Genomic DNA, 20,637 nt, shown 5'->3' with positions numbered 1-20,637 from the left:
CATCGAGTAAATCAATCGGCAATGAACGCTAATTCGTTTAACAAGTTTACACAAACATGAATAACCAAGAAATTTCTGAGCATGACTTTGCGAGCATTTCGTCGTAGCTAAAAAAGCCATTCCCGGTGTTTAATAAGAACCAAAGCGACTCTGAAGTAACAACTAAACAAAAGCAGTTTAAGTTACTGCTTTTCCTAGCTTTTTCGTAAGAATAATTGGTGTTTCAGTATTATTCTCAAACTCGAATCAATATGACATTGATAAGAATGTGAATTCGTTACATGATCTTTTTCTTTAAAAAAAAGATGTATAGAATATATCGTTAACAACAACTACTCCCATACGTAATTATCATCAAAATTTTTCAATTAAAGCTTATCACCAGTTTTTTTTAATCAACTATTTCTACAACAATATTTTCGCTTTTTTCTTAAATGAACCTTTCTTTTATGAGCGTGTAGACAAAAAGCTGACTCATCTGGTGTACTAAACCAAATTATATCAAAATGACAAGTTTTTAGCTATATTTTGAAACAACGCTTCGAAACAATACCATTTTTTGAAAAATTTAAAAAAAAACTTTTCGGTTGATTTTTTCAAACAAATGATTTTTTAAGCGCTTTTGAAAAAAACAAGAATTCCAAACTTTTAAAATTTGATCAATTCTTAAATGTATTTGGGGTTGGTGCAATTGATCATTTATTCAATGAAGTAAGTAATACAATGATCAAGAAAAATAAACCAGCCTGAGGCCTGTTTCTGTTCATCTCTGAAACATATTGTTATCGCTAAAATAGTTTTCACTAACAACTCATAGTTTAATACTTGATGTAATGTTATGGTCATTGGGGTTCTACAAAAAGTTTCATACGTATTTAACGTAGAAAATTCTGTGATGAACAGCATGTGTGAAATTTGTTAAGTTAACTGAAGTTACCCAAAAAATTCAAAGCAAATTTATAAATATTTATATTTATATTCATTTGTATACATATTTTTAAAAATATCTATATGTTGCAACCTATAGTACTTTTTAGGTTAAAAAAATTTTGAATATTGATAAAAGCACCACTACAAAAACAGAAACTGGGGCTTTTGGTTACCATGGTAGGTTTTTTCAGCTAAACTATGGATTCAATTAGGGATGCAGAGGAAAAGATCGGAACCAAATGGGGAAAGTAGGAATATTGGAAGACATCGAAAACCTGATAGTTTGATTATCTTATTAAAATCTAAGAATTTAAAGCGGGCTTAGACAAACTAATACGAAAAAAATTTGATCATTTTTTTGTAAACGCTGTATCCTGATTCTTGTGAGGGTGCTTTTGAATGAAAACTCAAGTTTTTATTAATCCATCGAGCAACGCAAAATCGCTTTGAAAATTTTTGGGTTGATAATGAAGTGAAAATACCTAGCTCTACTGAGAGAAAGGTTCCTACAAAATTTTGAACTTGAAAATGGAAAACTTGTTAAATAGTCCTAAAAACAAGAAAAAAGATCGCTGTGCTAGGATGTTTACAAAGAGACACATCAAACTACAAAAAAGTTTCGTGATTTCAACAAAAGTTTGAAAAACGAGAAGCTAGTCTCTGAAAACACCCAGACAAATTATATTAACCGCTGAAAATCTAGGAAATTCAATAGAGTCAATTGGCCAGAACTGGTTCACAATTTAAATCGAACAATTCAAATGGAGCAAAAAAAGGAATCTTGCCAAGAAAAATTAAATTTTTTGAAGTTTTGGATCCTATTAGCTTACCCTTTTTTGATTGATATCCTCAAAAATATTGTGAAAAAAACATATGTTCTGAGGTATATGGAATTTGCTTAAAAAATATCTCGCAAAAATGAGGCAATCAAATACTATGTAGCAATTATCAATTGGTTACTTTCCTTCACAGTTTTGGTAAATTTTTCAAGAATTTACCAAAAAACACTTAGTGACTAAGATTCTTAAAAACTAAAATTTTTCGATCCAACAAACAAGATAATTGCCAGAACATAAACTACAGTTGATACCATAGTATTTCTGTGATTGTATGTTAATTGTATGTATACTGTATATTGTATGTTTTTGATCGGACCATGGCTCTGATACAGTTGATCATTTCATTCTGCTTGCAAAACACCCACTGAATGGCTCAAAGGGACCCTGTTATTTCAATTCTTAAGTCTTATCTCTCTGATAGAAAAAAACTCTTTTGGCATCGAGGTGTTCTGTCAATTTAAAAACTAAAAGACACTGGATTCCCACAAGGGTCAGTGATTGGCGCATTTTTTCTTTGAATGTTGTCATCTGCTGAAAGTATATCTATGCGCGCTGAAACTAGTGACGTAAAACTAGTGAAGGCGCGTTTTTTTTTCGGATCGGACCACCTGAACCACCTCGTTGTAGGCAGAGTTTTGGTGAACACCTGAAGTCTGCTTCTTCCGTTTTTTCATCTCGAATGTATGGCTGCTAGAGAAAATCATACGTTCTTCAAAGCGCTTGGGCCGCAGAAAATTTATGACGCTTGTCTCAAAAATAATGGAAGATGACTGCCTCTATTGTTGTCGCTGCGTGGGTCTATTTTGGCTTAAAATATCTCTGGACTCCAATAAAAAACCTATTACTGGCGTTTGAAATGATGAACTTGTGCGGCAACCCAGAAAAGCAAAATTCCAAACCAATGATGAAAATCAGTTGAACCGTCCTCATTATTTTGGTATCCCAAAAATTACGGGAAAGTCAATAGCTTTGCTGGTTTTGAGAATATTGTGAATTTTTCGAGCAATCTAGATCTTTTGTTCCTCAAATCAGCATTTTTTTTTACAAATCAAAGTGTTTGGTTTCAAAGTTTTTTTATAGGATGTGAGTTCAATGCTAATTTTTACAGTTTTGTTGTCATCTTATTGCCCTTGTTTTAGACAAATGCCTAGACCACTGAAAGCACCAGGAATAAACTATCGTCTTCTCAGGCACCGCAGTGCTTGGAAACAAATACGTTACAATCGCCATGAACAGTGTCAGTTGGTCCTTGAGAGTAATTCTTCTAAAGTCACCATCATTAGTTTTCTCAATATTGTGTAAGTTAATTCTTAGAGAATCTCTATTATTTTTGGATCTTCAATCGAGAAATTTTTTTAGGTTGCTTTTCAGCTGTTCTCTCCAGAGTTCTCTCTCTGCTTATTTTGACATCAGTTTTTTCAATTTCCCGATGATGATGAAAAGGAATTGCTGAAGAGTACGAATCTCTGAAAAAAAAATACTGACGGAGACACAGGGGTACTAGAAAGTAATAAACGTAAGCTTCCGCAGCTCGTTATACAACTTGATTAAGAAAAGTTTTCAGTAGATTAGATTTGAGATAGAACAAAACGGATGATTGATTTCAAACTTTAATTTACGGGCCGAATGGTTCAATTAAAATGAGATTGCACTCAAACACTCACCAAACCCAATTAAATCGATAACACGAGTTCTAATTGGATCATCAGGGTTAGCGTACATCACCGGTTTATAAACTTTCCACTCTTTTTGTTTTCAAATACTCCAAAACTGTGGTCCTTATCAGTGAAGCAAGCCTAATGTCCCTTGTCATTGAAGCAACTGCTCCGTCATGAAAACGTTTTTATCAAATAAAGCTACAATAAAATCACTTATTCAAACTAAGCCATTTTCCATCAAATTCCCTTTCGTTTCAGTCTTTCTTTAAAGCAATGTGCTCAAGAGAACTTTTAGGATGCGACAACTTCCTGTGGAAGCGACAACTTCCAACTATATGCGGAAGTTCTGTAGTTTTATTAGTAATCAGATGTTTATTTGTAAAAATTGATTGTTCTGAATTAAGGGGCAGTGCAAGCATGGAAAATAAGAAATTTTCACAACCAAAATGATGCTTCAGTCATCAACAGAATGAATTCGAGAAAAGAGAAGCTATCGTTCAACCCAAAACGGTGGCATAGTGACTCGATGACGTTTGTCGAACATGCTGGGAAAGTCAGAAAAAAGATCAAAATCATCACCGACCTTTTTGTGTCCAGTGCAGGTTCGTTTTGTTGACGAACCTCAGCCTACTGCGGACCATGAACCCACAGGTAATGGCACCAGGAGTTTGCCCGTGAGCTGCTCCAAAATGGAAACGCCCCGTCACACAACGAACAGAAGCAAACAGTCGGAGAAACACTTACCAACTTTTTTTGAAAACTGTATGAATAAATAAGCCGAAAAACCTAAGAGAACTGAAGAAAAACCACCAGAGCTCAAGGCCAAAAAAAAAACAAATAAAGAATAAAATTGAAAAAAAAAATTAGAATTGACTAGAGTTTGTTGAATCGCCCGTTCGACGACCCGTTTAAGTTTGCAATGCGTCTTTTGAGTAATCCAGGAAAAAATGTAAAATCAAAAGGGAAATTTAAAAATAACGCAGTATCAGCTGAAAACGCAATCTCGAAAAATAATGGGACTGCTCGTATCAAGATGAGGCCTTAAAACTTCCGATGTCTACTGGGTCTCTGAAAGAGCGGTCGTTTCAAAAATTTCCAAGAAAAATTCATACAAAAGTGTAATTTCTACAAAGTTGAAAAAGGTGCGATTTTTAAAAATTATCACCCCAGCTTCCATGTTAAGTACAAAATGATTTGTTTGCAAACGTGAGTGACACATAGACCAAAGAGTATGCTTCATTTCATTTGGATTTATTATTTAGTTAGATTTAATTTATCGCAATTTTTAATCCCCCATTACCTTGCAAAAATTGATCTCTCATGAATCAGTTTTTTAATTTTGAAAAACTATAGTTTTCAAATGATTTGTTAAAAAAACTCGTCAAAAACTGCTAGTTTAAAAGTCATAGTGTGTCTGCAGAAAAAGCCACCCTGAGCACAATTGTTACAACACATTCTTCGAAAAACAGAAGACCAAGAACGAGTTAAGCCTTTCGTTTCAAAATCTAAAAAATCGAAAGGATATACAAATAAAAAAAAACCTTTTCACTGAGATTAAACTTTTTTTTCAATCGATGAAAATATTCACACCTAAAATGCGGCAGAAAAAGCAATCGAGCAAGAAATCTCTTCCAAGGCCTCGACAAGAAGCGTTCTTCTTTGAGTGTAATTGGGGTTGATTCAATTGATTATTGTTCCAATGATTTCAGTAATATAATGATAAAGTAAAAAAAATCCAGAATGAGGCCTCTTCCTGCTCATCTCCGAAACATTTTGTTATCGCGAAAACAATTTTCACTAACAACTCATAGTTTAATACTTGATGTAAATTTATGGTCATATGGGCTTTTACAAAATGTTTCATAGGTATTATAACGTAAAAAAAGTTCTGTGATCAACTAACATATATGATATTTGTTAAGTTAACTGAAGTTATCCGAAAAATATTTATATATATATTATAAAAATAAAGAAGAAAATATGGCTTATAAAAATAATTATATATGTATTATAAAAATAAAGAAGAAAATAAAACAATGACAGGTTTTCTGATATTTTGACACACTTGTGTGATCTTCGATACGGTTCAAAAAGGAAACATTTCCTATATGGATTTTTAAAAATAAATTTCAATCAGAAACCAAACAAAACAAAACAAAAACGAAACCGGACTGAACAAATGAAATTATTGAACTTTCTATTTGTAATTTAAAAAAATAACATTACCAGAAATGCTGCAACCTAAAGCTATAGAACTATTTAAGTTAAAATATTTATGAATACTGATTACAGCACTACAAAATCAAAAAATGAATACCATGATGGGTTTGTTCAGCTAAACTAAGAATCAACTTTGGAATGCAGAGGAAAAAAACGGAACCAAATGTGGAAAATAGGCTGATTGAAAGACAAATAGGCTTATTGAAAATCTAAAAGTTTAATTATCCAACTAAAGTGTAAAAGTTTAAAGCGAGTTCTGTTGTTAAAGCAACATCCTGATTATTGTGAGGGTGGTTTTGAATAAAAACTAAATTTTTTTTACCCATCGAACAAAGCAAAATTTTTTCGAAAAATCCTGGGTTAATATTGAAGTGGTACTTTGCTCTTTTGAGAGAAAGGTTCCTAAAAATTTTACTCCTGAAAATGGAAATTATGTTAAACAGTCCTATGACTGAAAACGCCGAAAACAAGGAAAAAGATTGCCTTGCCAAGATATTTAAAAAGGACTGTTTAAAAAGGACTGTTTTGTAGTTTGTTACACAACAAACTACAAAACAGGTTTATGATTTCGTCAAACGAGAAGCAGGTGTCTGAAAACACACAGAGAAATTATATTAACAGCTGAAGATTTAGGCGATTTAATACATTCAATTGGCCCAGAACTGGCTTACAATTTAAACGGAACAGTTTATGGAAAAAAGGAAATCATACTATGAAAAATCAAGTTTTTCGAAATTTTGAATTCTATTAGCTTATCCCTTTTAATTGATATCCTCAAAAAATTTCTGAAAAAAAACACATTTTCTAAAGAGTCTGGAAGTTGCTAAAAAAATTTTGCAAAAAGGAGGCATTAAATTAGTGTGTAGCAATAATCATTTGGCTACTTTCCTTCTCATTAACTTAAACTTCTCTGTAAACTTTTCGACAATTTACTCACACTTAGTGAATATGATTTTCAAAAAACTAGAACTTATCGGTCCAACAAAACAAGGTAGTTACGAGATCGAAAAACTACAGGTGGTGCCATGGTATTTCTGCGATTGTATGTATATTGTATGTATGCCGTAAATTGTATTTTTTTGATCTGACTATAGCTTTGATAAATTGATCATTTCATTCTGATTGCAAAAAGCCAATTGAATGGCTCAAACGGACCCTGTGCATTCACTTCTTAAATTTTATCTCTCTGATACAAAACAACTCTTCTGCCATCAAGATGTTCTGTCAATCGTAAAACAAGAAGAAACTGGATTCACATAAAGGTCAGTAATTGCCGCATTTTTTCTTTGGATGTTGTCATCTGCTGAAAGTTTATCTATGCGCGCTGAAACTGGTGACGTACAACGGCGCGTTTTTTTGGGATCTCACCGCCTGAACCACCTCTTTGTAGGTAGAGTCATCTAAATTTTGGTGAACACCTGAAGTCTGCTTCTTCAGTTTTTCCATCTCGAATGTAGGGCTGCTAGACAAAATCATTCGTGCTTTAAAGCGCTTAAAACGCTGAAAAATTATGACGCTTGTCTCAAAAATAGAAGATGATCGAGCTGACGCGCTTAACACCAAAAATCCAAACAAATTGATGAAAGTCAGTTGAACCGTCATTATAATTTTGGTATCCCAAAAATCTCGTTGAAAAAAGTATTCCACACTTTCCTTCTGAAAACGGAGCCTGGCGTCTGTTTAATTCAATTTCATACCCTGTAATTGCAAGAATGGAACTGTGTAGATGACAAAAGAATCTGACAATAAAAACTCAATAGTTATGCATAGTTTTGAGAATATTGTAAGATATTCGAGTAATCTAGATCTTTTATTCTTCAGATCAGCATTTTGTTTATCAAATCAAAACTTTCGGTGCCAAAAATTACTTACAGGCTGTGTGTTCAATGCTAAGCTTTACAGTTTTGTTGTCATCTCATTGCCCTTATTTTTCAAAAATGCCTAGACCACTGCAAGCAGCAGGAATTAACTATCGTTTTCTCAGGCACCACACTCCATGAAAACAAAAACGTGACAATCGCCGTGAACAGTTGTCCCTTGTGAGTAATTCTTCTAATGTTACCATCATTAGTTTTCTCAATAGTGAGTAAGGTTATTTCTTAGAGAGTCTGGTTTAATTTTAGATCTTCAACTCGAGAGATTTCTCCACAGTTCTCTCTCTACACTTTTTGACATCGGTTTTTACAGTTCCCCGATGATGATGATGATGAAATGCCGATGTCCATGGAGAGTTTGGATATGGTATTACCGAAGTGTACGAATCTATATATAACGTATGATGCTGTTTCTGCTGAGGGAAGTAGTGAGAGAGGCACAAGGGTACTAGAAGGTAATAAACGTAATTTTCCAGCGCTCGTTATCCATCTTGAGTAAGAAACATTTTCAGTAGATTCGATTTTAGATAAAAACAATGCGGATAAGTGATTTCAAAATTAAATTAAAGGGCCGAATGGTTCAATTTTAAAAAATTCCACTCAAACACTCACCAAACCCAATGAAATTGATAACACAGGTTCTAATTGGATCATCAGATTGGTGTACATCACCGGTTTGTAAACTTTTCACTAATTTTGTTTTCAAGTACTTTAAAATTGTAGCCCTTATCATTGAAGCAAGCCTAATAGTCCTTGTCAGTGAAGCAACTGCTCCGTCATGAAAAGTCTTTACCAATTGAAGCTAGAATAAAATCACTTTTTCAAACACAGTAATTTTCCATCTAATTCCATTTCGTTTCAGTATTTCTTTATAGCAATGTGCTCAAGAGAACTTTTAGGATGCGACAACTTCATGTGGAAGCGACAACTTGCAACTATCGAGGGGAATTTCTGTAGTTTTATCAGTAATCAGATTATTTTGCGTAAAATTTTTTTGGTCTGAAATGATGGGCAGTGCAAGCATGGAAAATAAAAACTTTTCACAAGCAAAGTGATGCTTCATTCATCAGCAGAAGGAATTCGAAAAAAGAGAAGCTATCATTCAACCCAAAACGGTAGCATTTTGACTCGATGGCTTTTGTCGAACACGCTTTTGGGAAAGCCAGAAAAGAGATCAATTTATCACCGACCCTTTTGTGTCCCAGTGTGGGTTCGTTTTGTAGACGAACTCCTGCCTACTGTGGGCCATGAACCATCAGGTAATGGAATCAGGAATTTACCCGTGAGGTTCTCCATTTTGAGAAACGCCCCGTCACACAACGAATCAAAGCAAACAGTCGGAGAACCACTTACCAACTTTTTTTCAAAAATGTATGAAAAAATATGCCGACAAACCTAAGAGACCTAAAGAAAAACCACCAGAGCTCAAGACCAAAATCAAACAAACAAAGAGGAAAAACTGAACAAAAATAAATTCAGTTGACTAGATTTTGTTGAGATGCCAGCTCGACGACCCGTTCAAGTTGAAAATGCGTCAACTGTGTAATCCAGGTAACAAAGGAAAACCAAAAGGAAAATTCAAATAAATAACGCAATATCAGCTGAGAACGCAATTTCGAAAACTATGGGACTACTCGTATCAAGGCGAGGTCTTGAATGTTCCGATGTCTACTGGGTCTCTGGAAGAGCGGTCGTTTTAAAAAGTTCTAAAGAATTTTCATGAAGTTTTCCAAATTCTAAAAATTTAGAAAAGATGCGATTTTTTTAAATCATCATCCCAAATTCTATGTTAAGAACAAAATGATTTGTTTTTTGCAAAATTGAGTGACACATAGACCAATTAGTACGCTTCATTCATTTGGCGTTATTATTACGACAGATTTAACTTCCGCTTAGTTGTCCCAAATAGTCAATCTTTAAACCCCCTCAACCTTACAAAAAACGATCACTCATGAAACATTTTTTTAATTTTGACCAATAATGCCTTTCCATTGATTTGCTAGAAGATCGTCGAAAACTGCTATTTAAAAACTCGTAAATTATCTGGTGAAAAATCACCCTGAGCATAATTGTTCTGACACTTTCTTCGAAAGTCGGAACAACAAGAACGAGTTAAACCATTCGTTTCAAAATCTAAAAAATCAAAAAGTTGTACAAATAAAAAAATTTTTTTTCATTGAAATTGAAGCCTTTTTTTCAATCATTCAATCAATGAAATTATTCACAAAAAAAAGCGACAGAAAAAGCAATCAACCTAAGAAATTTCTTTCATGAGCTCGACAAGCAGCGTTTTTTTTTAAGAAAACTTTTTCGAAAGCGTTCATCGTTCGTATTTCCATATGCGGTAGCTCGGATATAAAACTGGGACTGATAACAAATTATCTTCATCATTCTTAATTTTCTGACCTACCTCAGAGATGCTTTCTGATTCTATTTTTCTCTATTTTTTTTGTTTTACCAAGCGATATAAATATCCAGTTTTTCGTCATGCTAGTCAGACATTTTTTCTAAAACGCAGAGGCAAGAATGCCATGATGCCTCATTGCATTCAGACAAATTATTTATTATTACAATCAACATGAACTAATTTTCGTTTGAAAGGAAAAATAGTAAACTCTTTGTTTCTCAGCCGCGTATTTCAATTAGTAGCAATCACTTAACTGATTTTTATCGGACATCATTTGGTTTGATTCATGGCAATAATTGATTTAAAAAGATTTAAATACAAAAAATTGCAATTAATGGGACCAAGTTAAAAGCGTTAAAATTTATAAGGTTTCATTAAAAAACAGCAGAGAACTTGAAATGCCCTCGAAGATCTTCGGTATCTACCTCAAAATTTGAACAATATCTGAATTTTCACTGAAGAAAACATTGTAGCATAAAGTCTCAACTCGTCTGAATATTGTTTGTTGAAGGAATATACAAACTAATGAAACATTTTGTTTCTTTTTTGAGCTTCTGAAATAAATGCAAATAATAGCAGTTAAATGCATAATTTATTTGTGAGTTTCTGCATTTACAATTAATGAATTGCAGTTATTGAAAATTGTTTTTGGAAGTTGCAAATATTTTATTGTGAGGCGACCATTTGTGCCAAGTGACAACTCGTAGCATTTCCAAAAAACGATATTTCGCAGCGAGAGTCAATTAGTTTTACGGGTAATTACTAATTTTGGTCTCAACTAAATGATACAAATTATGCAAGACAACTTTCCGCGGTTTCAAATTTAGTGAGCAAACAACATTCAAATTTATCACTGTAGGACTACCAATTTGGTTGGAATAAGTAGTAAACGTCAGTAGCATCTGAAATAAGTTTGATTTGGTTTGTTCGCAACATCATTTTTTCGTCAACCAGTACGGAGGCCGAACCTCCAGGTTATTTAGTTAGGTTGATAAGAGCCCATTAGGCTCAGCTATATTTGCAAGAGCTCACCGTGTAAATTACAGTGCACGTATGGTTTGAACCCGCAATCAAATAATTGCTAACGGAGCGCCACAATGTTAAACCAATACCGGAGCGCCACTTAGTGATATCATTATTTCCTTTTGCTTTATCATAATTGAGCTAGGAAAACAGCAACTTGTCCACACAGAAGAAACATTCAATCTGAACAGCCACAACCTTATAACGAATGAAATGATTTGAGGTTGTGTAAACAAATCGATCGTTCAAAGCTTATGTCGTCATTATTGCAGAAGGATTAGTCAGTTTACCCGGAGAGCATGGACGCTGATCGAACATTTTTTACTACTAGTGGTCGTCTTTGCTACAATTTGTTACAAACTACGAAAAAACACTTTTAAAAAAGCTACCAATTGTCAGTTGCAAAAAATTGTCGCTTGCGGCGAATTTCCGCCTTTTTTATATGATCAGCCCTGGGTAAATCATCTAACAACCAATTCTCAAACCTCATATTTATTTCACTAGCTATGAAACCATTGAAATGTTGGCTTTGAAACAAAAAAAACTTGGTGGTTACCCGGTGACGTTCTATCCCAAAACCTCTTGGCTTTGAAATGTTTTCATGGATTATTTTGAAAATTTCCCTTGTGATCATTTCCCACAAAAAAAAACAAATGTTATTTGAATTTTTTGAATTTTTTTCCTCAATTAAGGGCAATTTTTTTAAACTAATTGAAGTAATGTCAAGTGATTTAGTTTTTTTTTGGAAAAAAGGTCGATTCCACTTAATTCAAAGAATTTATATGTTTTTTTTTAGTTCGTTTCCCTTGAATCAAATCGTAGGATATTTTTAATTCTTGTGTCTTCTTTCCAATCCTTCACAACAAAACAAATTTCACCTAAATTTAGATGCAGAAAGATTTAGAATTGTTTTATAAATAAGAAGGATTGAAAAAAACTCGTAATAAGAAATTTTTAACTATTGAACTGACCAAAGAAGTAATCGGAAATCGAATCTTCATTGAAGCAAAAAAAACACAAGTTATCAAACAAAATAGTAACCGGGAAAATTTTGAGATACACTCTAAGCAGCTCTTTTTCAGTTATATCGTGTCTGTGCAAAACAGTCCAATACAAGTCATTCCAATAAAAATAGTCCAGAAAAGTGTGAAAAACAGTCCCAACTAATAATTGTTTCGACACGCCGGTACGCCAAGAATTCTCTTTTGTTCAACAAACATAAACAACAAACTAGTGACCGCCACAGTCGCGCCAACGAATTGCGAGCTTGCCAACAGAGAGCAGGACTCCATACAAAAATTAGAGCCGGTTATCACCACGAAGCCAGCGGCGACCTTAAAGCGGACTGTTTTGTATAGGACTTTTTTTTGTTCACTACAAGTTTTTCTGCTAAAAAAAATCCAATCAGCTGTCTTAGATGTAATTCTGTTAATGCTAACAATTTTTCTCCCAGGTTAAACCATACATAATTAAATATTTAAAAAGGTTTTAGATTAAAGTTTGGTCTCAAAAAAACGTTGATTTTTCTTCAGGTCTTTGGTAATTGTTTTACCAGCATTTCTATTAAAAAATGACCTAATTTTACAAGCGGGAGTCAGATATTGAAGTTTGCGGTTATAAAGGTATTGTGTATTTGCGGTTATAAAGGTCACGTTTATTTTGAAGTTTAATAAGTGCTTTTTGAGAAACACTACACAAAGGTAAGTCTACAAGGACTTAGCGATTTCAGCAGTATTCTATTTGTTAAACTTTGAACCTTCTTATCGAGGTTTCTTGTCAGTTTTTTTTAAAAAAAAATCTATTCTTTTTGCATCATGTTTGAAAAAGCTCTTTTTCCAATTGCCCAATATATCGGTTTGATCAAGAACTTTCTTTTACGAGAATTTGTTCGATCGAAAAACCAAAAAATTGAAATGAGGAAAGTGTAAGACTGCTTTAAACTGTTTCAGCAGTTCAATTGAATTCGGTGCTAATAACTTTTTCATCGGTCCGCGTAGCCCATTTTAAAAAAAATTTGTCTGCAACAACTTGTGTGGAACTTTCGGATCAACAAAGGCATTCTGTATCAGGTCCTTTTTTCAATTATAAAAATCGTAAGAGTTCGCCTAGCTTGTTATTGAGTGATTTTTTTGTTTCCTCTAACAATCTTTAGCACGTCTGACAACAATTTTTGACCGGACATTTTTGTTTGTTGTTTAAAATTTCTTAAGAAAAATGTTGTTTTGGATCTAAGACGCTGTGGAGAGCAATGAAAAACTGACCACTTTAATCGGTACATTCGATATATTATGAGCCATGTTTTATCGACAACCGGTCGGCAAACGTTTTTCGCATAGACCTCATTACTTTACAGCGTAATAAAAGGTTTTTTGTGCAGTTTTCATGGAATTTATTATAGAGTTACACTGACAAAAAAAGCGACAACTTGTTTTTGATAATTAAATGATAACTTACCATTTCCGCAGTTTTGTTTGCGAAGTTAATTAAGATTGAAATAATTTTGAGCCATGTTTTTTATCTTGTTTTTGGTTGTGAAATATTAACTCATTCGGTTTGAAATTAGGTTGGAAAAATCGTAAATTTGTTTTAGATTTTCCATTGAATAATTTTTGCAGTTTTTGTAACAAATTTCATAATAACTTTTTTTTCATCCGAAGTCTGGTTTTGCAAACAAGCGTGTTTTCGTGTTTTGTGACCAAAGTGATCGTTAATTTTATTTTGTTGCCTTTTGTACTCTCACCATTTTTATAGCTCTATTTTTTCCTAGTTTTGAGGATATACTTTTTTGTTAAGCGTTTTTCTTGATATCTTTTTTGATCGACAACCCGAATCGAAATTTTGTTTGTTTTCATCGTGTCGATTTATTTCTTCTGCAGACATTTCAGCGATGAAAAAAGCTTTTAATTACACCAAATTTCTCTTTTTGTCAGTAAATCAATAAGTAGTCAATGAAACGAATCGATGATTTTCCCGTTTGATTTAAATGTTTCTAGTTTGTTAGATTTTTTATTCTGCTTTTGATATATCAATTTTTATCATAAACTCTTTTGCACTACGAAAATTACTGTAGCATGATCGCTGATTTTGAGTTTTTGCCCTGATGCTGAAGCTAATGAATGAAGCTAAAAATTTTCTTTCGGGTAGTTACAGAAACTCCAGGATACCGCATTTAAAAACAAGGTATCATCTAAATGAGTTCTTTTTGTTTGTTTTACTTTTCGTTGCGGCGTTTTTGTACAAATCAATCACAAAAAGCCGCCATCAAACTGTCTCAAACATGAAAGCCATCTTATGATTGACTCTTTTTCAAAGAAGTTGTCTGTGCTGACAAATGCGCTGCAGTACACACTCAGAGACTTTGTTTTTCTAGATAACTCCTGAGTTTGTGCAGCTTTAGTTTTCTGATCATCTTGTACCTAACCATATTTCTGAAAAAAAATACGACTCATCTTCCTTGTTTCTAATACAATTACTAAATTTTGGTACCAATCTGAATAAAAACCTTATTTGTCCAGTTAGCCAACTTTTCTACAAAAAATCCTGTAACTTAAATATATGATTTTAATTATCTCTATGAGTATCAATTTATGAAGAAGAAGCTCATTTTTTGTTACGGTATCAATTGTTTTTAAATTCCAATATCAATACAGTCCATTTACAATCATTACACAAAAAAAACTTCGCAGTTGATGCTCGGGAAAAAAATTTTGGAGCGAAACGTGATTTAAAATTTAAACACTATCCTTTGGGGTGTAACTTTTCGCTCCCTCAAACGGCCATTCAATTCATTTGTCTAAAGCAAAATATTTACTTTGTCCTGGTGATTTTTTAACGCATTCTGTAGGTTTTTCATCAATTTTCGTGTCGTGTCAGCCTCTAGTTTATCCAGTTACCCAACTTAACCGACGAAGAATTTGGAGTTCAACTGTCCATCACAACATTTTTTTGGAAGCACTTTCAAACTGACACTCAAAATTAACCGTACGAAATTTTGAAATGGGAAAAACTTATATAAAGAGTTCAAATGAAAAACATCATTCTGCCCTTGTTTTTGTTCCGACCATTGAAAATGGGGAGGAACTTTGTATTAGGGTGTTTTAGATTTTTTCTTTTTCTTTTTGTTTTCCTCGCAAAATCAAGTACCACAAATTATCATCGGACTGGGTTGAGTGAAATATCATATTAAAGCCCTTTCCGTCGTGATTCGAACGACATAAAAATTTTTAAATTTTTTTCCCAGATTCGAGAAAAACCGGTTTTAATTTTTTAATTTTTCGTCGTCCAATTTCGAGTGAGTAGAGCGAGCGAGTACGAGTAGAGCGAGCGAGCACGCTTATTTATGCTTAATTTAGGCCGTTTACATCAGTTTATTTATGCTTTGTTTTCATTTTACTCGAGTAAATTAGTTTTTGGAGACTTTTAATGCCAATTTTAGCAAAAAAAAAAAGAATTTTGTTTTCAAAATCTGTTGTCTTGTTTGTCTATATTAGTACGACTGTCGAATATGACTAAATTATAGCTTTACTTGTTTATATTCCAAATTTTTGTTTGTCAGAAAACTCGCAGTCTATAATAAATGTTTTCAATACAAAAACAATCTGTCGATTTCTCAGCAATGAAAAAGCAATTTAAGAGGTATGTTTTGTATTATTATGTAATAAATTTTGTTTTGACATATTTGATTGGTAAAAACTACGATTTTTACCAACTAATTAAATATTATGTGTTAAGGGCGGATCTAGTATTTTCTCGAGGATTGGTTGGCTGATTTTCAAAAAACTTTTGAATATTTTGCTGACAATATTCTTAGGTGGAACAAATTGATTTTCCGAGCACTCCCAGAACACTATCAAAACCCTATTTTATCACAATTTTCTGAGCAGTAGGCAAATTTTTGAAAAAACTCAGTTTTTTTGGACATTCTTTGGAAAATTTTGACAACAAAAAATGCGTTTTACGGCGCTCGCTCCTCCTCAAAATTAGTATGCATTGGCGCCAACGGCGCCTTAAAAAACTTTAGGGTCAGTCAGCCAAAAATGGATATCTCAAACAAGTGCAAATGGGGACCCTTTGGGTCGGCAATGGGTCGGATCCCTGAGAAGGAGGCGTCCCCCCTAAATTCGCCCCTGTTGTGTGTAGAAAATTTTGAATAGCACTGATAGCCACTCCATAGTTAAAATGGTGGAATAGATAACTCCACCTTGCCATATTTTTGTTGCAAATTAAAAAAATTATGCAGATAGTTCGAAACAATGAAAAGATTTCTTGGCCAAAAACGATGACAAAGTACGAATCATCTATTAGACTCAGCATCGCAAACTCATTGTTTTCATTTTCAAACAATATATATCTGAAAGCTCCAATAAATCATTTAAATTGATACACGTAATGAAAGCAAACAATAATCTGCTAATTCTCGGCTATATATTAAATATTTAAGTTTTAAGGGCAATCATTTGAAAGCGACGAAAAACAACCCGAATTAATCATATTTCAATACGCCACTATATATTTGGCATATTCAATGATGGAGATTCTTTTTACAATATTGATTTCAGTTAATAGGACTGAGAAATATTTATTTGCTTCTTCAAACATTGGTAAATGTAAGGCAACTGTCAGTTAAGAATCATAGTAGTTGCAATAAACATCTACAGATCATATCAAATTGTATCATTTGAAGTGATGACCTTTTGAACCAAACTGATCGTTGAATTTCGGTGCGGACTTATCAAAAATTGATCCTCAATTCTTCAATTTCCTATTGTTTTCCCAGTTTAGCATATCTTAAAAATGATTGAGCGCGTCCTGATTAAAGTCTGGGCCTTGATCGTTTTCGTCGCGTTCGGGATTTGCATCGCCGCAACTATAAGCTGTGACTGGTTGGAGGGGATAGCAAACTACGAAGCTCAGTCCTCTAAACAAACAGGCGGCGAAGGTGGGACCTCCCAGTCTTCGACCGAACCCCCCACTCTAAGTCAGGGGCCGACAAGACAATGCTCGTACATCAACGGAAACAAAAATGGAAGCAAGAGTATCACAGATATGGTGATGGAATCAACAGGAGCTTCGTTTTGGAGTGCGGCAACATGGACACTCGGCACATCTTGCTTTTTCGGATTTATAAGTTGTATTCTAGGCATCATAATTCTTCTTTCGTGTTCGAAGTACTCGGACGATATGATTTCACGCATCCAGCAGTTTGTATGCATACTCGTAGTCGTCTTGCAACTTGTAGGACTCTGTACTTATCTAGCGGGTCTGGAAAACGAGTTCACAAAAGGAAAATGCGGTAAAGATTTGGGTTATTTCAACCCTGGCGACTGCACGTTAGGAGATTCTATCTACCTGTTGCTAGTATCTATAACCCTGAACACAGTTGGCATTGTAATATCGTTTGTGATTTGCGCCATATCACGAATCAGAGCCGGAGTTGAATCGGTTCAAAGTGGCATAAAAGTCGCCAAAAAAGTGGGTGGTCATGATTCGCCAGACGGAAAGAAAAATGGCAAAAAGAACAAAGAGAAAGGTCAACGGAGTCCAAGTGATGACAAGAGGACTATGCAGGACTGGTCGGAGCAGGAGAAACAGGAGTTGTGGGAGCAGATGAATGAGAACCCGGAGGTTGCCAAAGTGTTCCAGCAGATACTGAGTGGACCAGCATCCAGTTCAGCTCACCATAGTTCAAAAGTTTGATGCTGGAAACTAAACTCAAAAAACTGAAAAATATTTGCCATAAAAGCATCAAATGCTTCAATATCATATAATTTTAGAAACTCCTAAGACTAAAAACTTTACAAATGTTTTTTTTTTCCAAAATATAATAATCAAATTACCATAAGAGTCAGGTTACGATACCTGACTTGCATGAGTTTTGCAACCGTAAAAAGTAGTCACAATAAAAAAAAATCTTTTTTTGGAGTGTTTCGTTGTAAACATCAAATATTTCCAGTGCTCCAGAAAATGAGATAAAAAATGCTAAGAAAACTAAATAAAGGCAGAAAGCTCAATATTTCATTTTTGAAAGCAACGAATATATGATCAACCACATACCTTCAGGAACGGATCCAGGATTTTCGCGAGGAGGGGGATTTCAAAAACATTTTGTCCACGTTTTTTTCTGGTCGGTCAATTTTGGTTTTCTGAGCTTACCCAAGCCACTAAAAATTTTGGCGCACTTATTTCCCCTAAATATAATTACATATTGCATCTAAGGCTCCTTAAAAGAATTTTTGGGGTTGGTCAGCGAAAAATAGTACCCCGAAAAAATCCCACACTGCATATTTTGATAAACTGGCCAATTTTGGACGCTACATTAAATTTAATCAAATCTCAAACAGTTTTGTAAGATTTTCACTATCCGTTGACAAGTTCAAATCACATGAGCGTCATGGCGTGAAAAGAAGTTTTTAATTTTTTGCCATTTTAATGCAGAGCTTTTCGGCTTAAACAATTGTGCTCAAATACTGTCAAGGAGTAGGTGAAAAATGCAAATTCGTAGGTCAACAAAATTAAAACTGTTGCTGAAGCTTTCAGCAAAACACAATGATTTTCAATTGCTTTACTGCAGTTTTTAACAATTAACTTTTTCTTAACTGTTAGTCCTAAAAACCTTTATTGGTAAAACCAAAAAAGTTGTATGCTCATTAAGCGGCAAGTTAGCACCAAGCAAATGAATAAACAAGACAAAAATAGATCCACTGATATAGCGCAATGGTCAGAAAACTGTCCTCAGATTGAGAGGAATTATCGAAAAAACGATTCGCGGCAAGATCAGAGAAGTTTAAAAAACGATGCATGACAAGTCGGAATATCCACAAAAAAGGATATATGTAGAAAACGGATTGCTCGGGAATTGATGAATGTGAAATTCGGATTAGCCTGGATTTTTCTGCACATTACCAACACTTTGCATCAATAGCAGATTTAGGGGGAGGGGTGGATGCCCCCCCCCCCGCTCAAAAATTCGACAATTTTTTCGAATTTTGTTTGAAAATCCGCCCACCTTGAGAAAATCTTAGACCCGCCCCTGCTTTGCATTGCCATTTTTGTTGATGCAATATCGGAGTTGGCAATATCGGAGTTTCAATATCGGCAATATTGGCAATATCGGCAAAAAATTGGCAATATCGGAGTTTCCGCAGGTTCAGGATACTTCGACCTTCCAATTTATTCTTTACTTTATTTTCCGCTCAAAAATGTTCAAAAATTTGACAGAACCCTCGACCCGCAAGTTGGTTTTTCAGATGCTCAGTTCCTATCTCTGTCATCTTTTTTCATAAATTGGGCAATTTATAAATCACATTATTAATGATTTTTCAGATTTTAGTTTTTTAGTCGAGATTTTTTCAAAATAACAAATATTTGACATTGTCCTATTCCTACGAGTTATTGAGACTCTCTGTGTGTCGGCTGTTTTTCGAAGCGCTTTTGATCCAAATTTCCACAATCAGGCCCACATTTTTGAATTCATGTTGGAAATGCTGATGACTCAGTTGTCAAAACTGGACCCCAAAATTCATAATTGGACGTATTAGATTGAACGCAGCACCGACTGATATCAATAACTCCAAGAATAAGGATGTTAAATGCATACACTTTCCAATGAATTTGTGTTTTAAAAGAGTTTACTTTTAATTTGTAAGAAATTGATTGTGAAGAATTGGCCAAATTATTTTGGTCCCAACGGGTTTTTTACTTTAATAAATAGGACAAAATCTAAATCCCAAAATTTGGCCATCACATCTTGTTTCAGAAGTCAGCCAGTCTGGTTTGAAAATATTTTACCAGTTGATCCAATTGTTCCAAATATTACAATACCAGATTCAAGGACCGCAAAACAACGAGGGATAGTTTCAGTAAGTTCGGAAATTTTAAAACTTCTATAAATTTACGACGAAATTATTCAGAGCAGATTTCGGAGCAATAACATGATATGATAAAAACTAATAATGAAATGATGCAATCTGCGATACGCAACTAGTACGACAATACTTTTAACGTAGAAAATCAAGTACCCGCCAGCAACACCCTTGCTAATTGCTGCTGAATTGGAAAAAAAAACGCACGATGAGCCACCGACAAAAAATGAAGCAAAAATAACAAATCCGAAATAAAATCTGGTTCCCAATTACAGGGCATTTGCTTTGGCTAGTGTAGTTAATTTTCTTCGGAATTAAAAAAAACCTTTGTCGACAATTTTTTTAAAATTAATTAGTACCTAATAAAAACTAGACAAAAAACTGTGCAAAACAGTTTTAAAAAGAAGAAAAAAAACAATAACTCCCTCCCGGTGAATTCCGGAGAAATTCCTGGGAATTGTAGCGTTCAGATATTTTCTCTTTTATGAATTTGCGGCAACTCAGCAAAAAAAGCTAATAATTCGGTCACAGACACTTCGCCAGTCTGGGGAACTTCTTGAAGAGGGACCGGATGAAAGAGAATATTGTAATTACCCAATCAGGATTTTGTATTCCAGTAACTCAAAAAAAAGTTTTAAAGATTTTTATAGTCAGGAAAACAACTCAGGATTTCAAAATTCCGCAATCGGTCTGACAAATGTTGTCTGGTCTGTCTTTATTGTTTTTGAAAACGCCTGGTCCGGCCTGATGGTTGTCAGCTCGCACACCGCCAGCTATTGAGTAGCAGAAATCATTCTTTTGTTAATTTTTTTTCCAAATTGCCAC

At 34.1% G+C, this 20,637-nt stretch overlaps 1 protein-coding gene across 1 annotated transcript in view; it reads left to right on the top strand.

The window, feature by feature from the left end:
• LOC134842175 (WD repeat-containing protein 62-like) overlaps positions 1-20,637 on the top strand; it is a 323,070-nt gene that overhangs the window by 174,081 nt on the left and 128,352 nt on the right. The gene's annotated exons all lie outside the window — the stretch shown is intronic.

The sequence above is a fragment of the Symsagittifera roscoffensis genome, chromosome 3 (genome assembly GCF_963678635.1).
Source record: "Symsagittifera roscoffensis chromosome 3, txSymRosc1.1, whole genome shotgun sequence".
NCBI lineage: Eukaryota > Metazoa > Xenacoelomorpha > Acoela > Convolutidae > Symsagittifera > Symsagittifera roscoffensis.
This window is presented reverse-complemented; position numbering and strand designations above follow the sequence as displayed.